Below are 7312 nucleotides of genomic sequence, written 5' to 3'. Positions count from 1 at the left end.
ATTACAAACACACCTGGTCCAACATTTTCAGATCCACCCAACAACTTCCCTCCATATTACCGGTCTGGAGATGAAATCCACCTGGACCAGAGGCCAGAGAAAAGCGGCCGAATCCAGGTGGATTTCAAAACTTAATACTTTGGCTCCACTGGGGATGAATATCAAGGAATAAATAAAAAACATTAACACTTTTGAGTTCTCAAGACCGGGCAAAGGTGCAATAGGCCCGTGCAACCTAAAGGTTTGAAACCAGTACAAACATAAACCCTCTTAACCCCTAACCCTAACCCTAAACCCTAAACCCTAACCCTAATATTCCCTTGCCCCTCACCTTAACCCTAACCCCAACCTCAGTGACACCAGTGCCTAAAACCTAACCCTAAAGTCCTCTACCTAACCCTTAACCCTAACCCTGACCCTAACCCTAACCTCAGAGACACCGGTGCCTAAACCTAACCCTAAAGTCCTCTACCTAACCCTTAACCCTAACCCTGACCCTAACCCTAACCTCAGAGACACCGGTGCCTAAACCTAACCTCAGTGACACCGATGCCTAAAACTTAATTCCTTCCCTTCCCGTTTTTGGGATTTTTTTGTAATGTCTTGTCCTGTCCTTGTCTCTCCTGTATTTTTTATTTTTTGTATATGTTTTTTTTAGATTTCATTGAAACATAAAGCATGATATATATATAGCTCCTGTGCTCGTGCACACTTAACACCCACTTGGTGTGAAGAATTTGTCCCCTACCTAACCCTAACCCAGCAAACGCATACCTATTCACTATAGATGTGGGGAGGTGGCACTGACTGTATCAAATAACCTCTTACCTAATTTGAATAAATCCTCAATAAAAAAAGTTGTTTTAATAACTTCTGTTTTGTTTAATTGATTATGTATTTATTAATTATTAATTTCTAATTTCTGATTGGATTGCTGTGTTTTATTTTTAATTGCATGATAATTATTTTTATTTATATTTGCCAACATCAGCACTTAGAACCTTTTTGAGGTAAAAAATTGATATTTATTAATTAATTTATTCATTTATTTTGTTATGATTTTGAGGATCTAAATGTTTTGAGGATTGGTGTTGTTGGTGTCATCTCCTCCCAACTAAAAGGAAATTGTATCTAGTTTACAAACATTTCAGACATGTTAAATACCATGCACCTGGCCATGGTGGTCCAGTGGTTAGGGTATGGGGAAAGTTAGCAGTCATTTGCTGGTTCGAATCCCCCAAGGGGGGAAAAAAGGAAAAAACCTATGTTTTGTGTGTTCCATTGAGAAAGGCACTTGGTGCCAACTGTTTTATGGTACGTTGTTGATGGGAATTCAGGCCATCTAGTGACCATCAACAAACATTTCGGGGAACTACCCTTTATTCTGGTTGGATGTTTTCGAGCTTGCAGCCAGCCAGGAACCCTTGGTGTCACAGCAATACTCCCCAATCCCTTGGCTAGCACTCCTACTACCAAGTTATATAAATATAGCAATGTTTCAGTTAAAATCTTGGAAAGGATTTCACCTCTATCTTTCTCACCAACAGGAGGCGCCAGATCAGGGGGTAAGACTAGGACAGGGCAGCTCCAGGGTCAAATGACGATTGATGGGCCAAACAATGGGCAACACCCTAAAAACATCCAATCTGAGCCCTCCCAAAAAGACAGCATGCCACTGCCAGTCCAAGACCCTTGTACAACTGGTGCCTCAATACACCCACCCCAGCACCAACCCCCATCCCCAGCAACCCTACAGAAACTGTCGTATCACAAAGCCAGACCAAAATACAAGGTGGTGGATTGGAATTTTGAGGGAAACAAACCAATACTGGTGTTGGGAGACTCCAATGTGAACAGAATCCCTCCATTCCACAACCCAGACATACAAGTCGACAGCTACCCCGGGGCAACTTTTTATCATTTCACAAAGGTCCTGGAGAAAACAGCGGTTCATGTAGACACCAGTATGGTGGTTCACTCGGTGGGCATAAACACATATGGATAATGACCCATACAAAACCTCAATCAAGCAGATTGCATCAATGCACAAGGAAGCCAGAGTCACTTTCCCTAACGCAATTATCTACATCCCCATCATTAAACACTCACACCTTTCACCAGACCAGAAACCTTAAAGTTATTAATGGTTACATCACTACACATTGCCCATTTCTCTTGGAGATACCCCATGACACATTTCACACAACAGCAGACCTGATACACTGGACAACAACCACAGCAGACCTGATACACTGGACAACAACCACAACAGACCTGATACACTGGACAACAACCACAGCAGACCCGATACACTGGACAACAACCACAGCAGACCTGATCTACTGGACAACAACCACAGCAGACCCGATACACTGGACAACAACCACAGCAGACCCGATACACTGGACAACAACCACAGCAGACCTGATCCACTGGACAACAACCACAGCAGACCTGATACACTGGACAACAACCACAGCAGACCCGATACACTGGACAACAACCACAGCAGACCTGATCCACTGGACAACAACCACAGCAGACCTGATACACTGGACAACAACCACAGCAGACCCGATACACTGGACAACAACCACAGCAGACCTGATCCACTGGACAACAACCACAGCAGACCTGATACACTGGACAACAACCACAGCAGACCTGATACACTGGACAACAACCACAGCAGACCTGATACACTGGACAACAACCACAGCAGACCTGATCCACTGGACAACAACCACAGCAGACCTGATCCACTGGACAACAACCACAGCAGACCTGATACACTGGACAACAACCACAGCAGACCTGATCCACTGGACAACAACCACAGCAGACCTGATCCACTGGACAACAACCACAGCAGACCTGATCCACTGGACAACAACCACAGCAGACCTGATCCACTGGACAACAACCACAGCAGACCTGATACACTGGACAACCACAGCAGACCTGATACACTGGACAACAACCACAGCAGACCTGATACACTGGACAACAACCACAGCAGACCCGATACACTGGACAACAACCACAGCAGACCTGATCCACTGGACAACAACCACAGCAGACCCGATACACTGGACAACAACCACAGCAGACCTGATCCACTGGACAACAACCACAGCAGACCTGATCCACTGGACAACAACCACAGCAGACCTGATACACTGGACAACAACCACAGCAGACCTGATCCACTGGACAACAACCACAGCAGACCTGATCCACTGGACAACAACCACAGCAGACCTGATCCACTGGACAACAACCACAGCAGACCTGATCCACTGGACAACAACCACAGCAGACCTGATACACTGGACAACCACAGCAGACCCGATACACTGGACAACAACCACAGCAGACCTGATCCACTGGACAACAACCACAGCAGACCTGATCCACTGGACAACAACCACAGCAGACCTGATCCACTGGACAACAACCACAGCAGACCTGATACACTGGACAACAACCACAGCAGACCCGATACACTGGACAACAACCACAGCAGACCTGATCCACTGGACAACCACAGCAGACCCGATACACTGGACAACAACCACAGCAGACCCGATACACTGGACAACAACCACAGCAGATCTCTTTTTTAAGAATTGGTGTTATCAGCTAAATTTATAATAGGTTCTAACCACAACTTGGAACAACCAAGCTGCACCATTTTGACTTATCCCCAACCCCCTTCCCTCTCCCCCAACCCCCTTCCCTCTCCCCCAACCCCGTTCCCTCTCCCCCAACCCCCTTCCCTCTCCCCCAACCCCCTTCCCTCTCCCCCTCCCTTCCTCCTCCAGTTCCTTCCTTAGATCCTCCAGCAGAGGGGGCAGTTCCCCCCCTCCTTATCAAACATCATCTCCTGGAGACAGGGTTGTCATTCATTCCACGTCCAATCAAGTTCGACTGGGAGGAACTTCATAGGGACACCCACAAATACCATAGACGACTTAAACTTCTCTACTATTTTGACTATCGGACAAATGATAACTACTTACCATTCACCCTTCCTTCGACCTGGGAACCTAAACTGTCCCAGGTAGACAGGAGGGTCCAGAATCTTATCAGAACGGACAAATACACCCTTCACAACTACCACACCCAGGCAGATAGACAGGACAACCTCACTAGTATAGAACGACAAGCCATAAAAGAACTTATAAACAACCCTCACATAATATTGAAACCAGCAGATAAGGGATCAAAAACAGTGATCCTAGACAAACATCAATACACATATGAGGCAAACAGACAGTTATCCAACACCAAGTACTATGTACCAATAGAAGACAGCCTACAACCACAGACTCAGACTAAGCTACGCCGAATCATACAAACACTTTATGATAAACGGTACATCAATAAGAAACAACGAGACTTTCTATTTGGACCAGACACCCCACGACCCAGACTGTTTTACCTACTTTGTAAAATCCACAAAGAACCAGACTCCTGGACAATTCCCCATGAAGTTCCTCCTGGCAGGCCCTTGTATCAGACTGCAATAGTGAATCGTACAACATAGCTCAATATATTGACCATCATATCAACCCTCTCTCCACTAGACACCCCAGCTACCTCAGAGACACTTACCACTTCCTTGAGAAGATTAAACCCATAGTTGTTCCCTCCCAAACATACATATTCACTATAGACATTGATAGCTTATATACCAACATAAATACAGCAACAGGAATACAGACGGTCAGAAATCTACTCCATGCACACCCAGATAGGAATAGACCAGACAATGAATTACTACAATTATTAGAAATTAGTCTCACACACAACGATTTTATTCAATGATAGGCACTACTTGCAGGTGGAGGGAACGGCTATGGGGAAGAAATTTGCCCCTGCATATGCAAACATCTACATGGCTGAATGGGAGAGAGAGGCATTGGCCAAGTGCCCACATCAAGCCACATTTTATTACAGATTTCTAGATGACATCATAGGAGCCTGGCCTCATGACATCCAACTATTCACTGAATTCATCAGCATTCTCAACAGTCATCACCCGTCCATTAAGGTTAAATACACAATAGATCCATGTGAAGTACATTTCTTGGATACTACATTCTTCTTTAATCAGATAAACCAATCCCAAAAAACATTACTCACTAAAGTCTATTTCAAACCAACAGATACACATGCTCTACTCCATAAACACAGTTATCATCCCAAACATACATTTAAAGGCATCGTCAAATCACAAATTATACGGTTCCATAGGATATCCCCCTGTAAACAGGATCTGGAAAAAGCAATTCAAACTCTATTTCATACACTTAGACAAAGAGGCTACTCCAAATGATATCTCAGAACCATAAAAACCAGCACCTTGGCGGTTAGGTATAGGTTGAGGAATCCACAGGGTCAATCTGGAGCCTATCGGATGCTGTACAGAGACCGGGGGGTAGGGCACTCCGGGGGGTAGGGCACTCCGGGGGGTAGGGCACTCCGGGGGGTAGGGCACTCCGGGGGGTAGGGCAGTCCGGGGGGTAGGGCACTCCGCTTGCCGAGCAGGAGCATCGAGGGGTCTGGGCACAACCAGCCCAGGAAGATGTAGTGAGAATTTGTTGTAGTGGTGGCTAGTGATATAGTCAGGGCCATGTTGTAGTGTTGATATAGTCAGGGCCATGTTGTAATGGTGACTAGTGATATAGTCAGGGCCATGTTGTAGTGGTGGCTAGTGATATAGTCAGGGCCATGTTGTAGTGGTGACTAGTGATATAGTCAGGGCCATGTTGTAGTGTTGATATAGTCAGGGCCATGTTGTTGTGGTGGCTAGTGATATAGTCAGGGCCATGTTGTTGTGGTGGCTAGTGATATAGTCAGGGCCATGTTGTAGTGTTGATATAGTCAGGACCATGTTGTTGTGGTGGCTAGTGATATAGTCAGGGCCATGTTGTTGTGGTGGCTAGTGATATAGTCAGGGCCATGTTGTAGTGTTGATATAGTCAGGGCCATGTTGTTGTGGTGGCTAGTGATATAGTCAGGGCCATGTTGTAGTGGTGGCTAGTGATATAGTCAGGGCCATGTTGTAGTGGTGACTAGTGATATAGTCAGGGCCATGTTGTTGTGGTGACTAGTGATATAGTCAGGGCCATGTTGTAGTGGTGACTAGTGATATAGTCAGGGCCATGTTGTAGTGGTGGCTAGTGATATAGTCAGGGCCATGTTGTAGTGGTGACTAGTGATATAGTCAGGGCCATGTTGTAGTGGTGACTAGTGATATAGTCAGGGCCATGTTGTAGTGGTGATATAGTCAGGGCCATGTTGTAGTGGTGACTAGTGATATAGTCAGGGCCATGTTGTAGTGGTGACTAGTGATATAGTCAGGGCCATGTTGTAATGGTGGCTAGTGATATAGTCAGGGCCATGTTGTAGTGGTGACTAGTGATATAGTCAGGGCCATGTTGTAGTGGTGACTAGTGATATAGTCAGGGCCATGTTGTAGTGGTGGCTAGTGATATAGTCAGGGCCATGTTGTAATGGTGGCTAGTGATATAGTCAGGGCCATGTTGTAGTGGTGGCTAGTGATATAGTCAGGGCCATGTTGTAGTGGTGGCTAGTGATATAGTCAGGGCCATGTTGTAGTGGTGACTAGTGATATAGTCAGGGCCATGTTGTAGTGGTGACTAGTGATATAGTCAGGGCCATGTTGTAGTGGTGGCTAGTGATATAGTCAGGGCCATGTTGTAGTGGTGACTAGTGATATAGTCAGGGTCATGTTGTAGTGGTGATATAGTCAGGGCCATGTTGTAGTGGTGGCTAGTGATATAGTCAGGGCCATGTTTTAGTGGTGGCTAGTGATATAGTCAGGGCCATGTTGTAGTGGTGGCTAGTGATATAGTCAGGGCCATGTTGTAGTGGTGACTAGTGATATAGTCAGGGCCATGTTGTAGTGGTGATATAGTCAGGGCCATGTTGTAGTGGTGACTAGTGATATAGTCAGGGCCATGTTGTAGTGGTGATATAGTCAGGGCCATGTTGTAGTGGTGACTAGTGATATAGTCAGGGCCATGTTGTAGTGGTGATATAGTCAGGGCCATGTTTTAGTGGTGGCTAGTGATATAGTCAGGGCCATGTTGTAGTGGTGATATAGTCAGGGCCATGTTTTAGTGGTGGCTAGTGATATAGTCAGGGCCATGTTTTAGTGGTGGCTAGTGATATAGTCAGGGCCATGTTGTAGTGGTGGCTAGTGATATAGTCAGGGCCATTGTTGACCCTTCGTTGCCCACTTTGATCACACCCACAAAACATAAGTCTGTCAATCACTCTT

The sequence above is a fragment of the Coregonus clupeaformis genome, unplaced genomic scaffold, assembly GCF_020615455.1.
Source record: "Coregonus clupeaformis isolate EN_2021a unplaced genomic scaffold, ASM2061545v1 scaf0523, whole genome shotgun sequence".
Taxonomy (NCBI): domain Eukaryota; kingdom Metazoa; phylum Chordata; class Actinopteri; order Salmoniformes; family Salmonidae; genus Coregonus; species Coregonus clupeaformis.
This window is presented reverse-complemented; position numbering follows the sequence as displayed.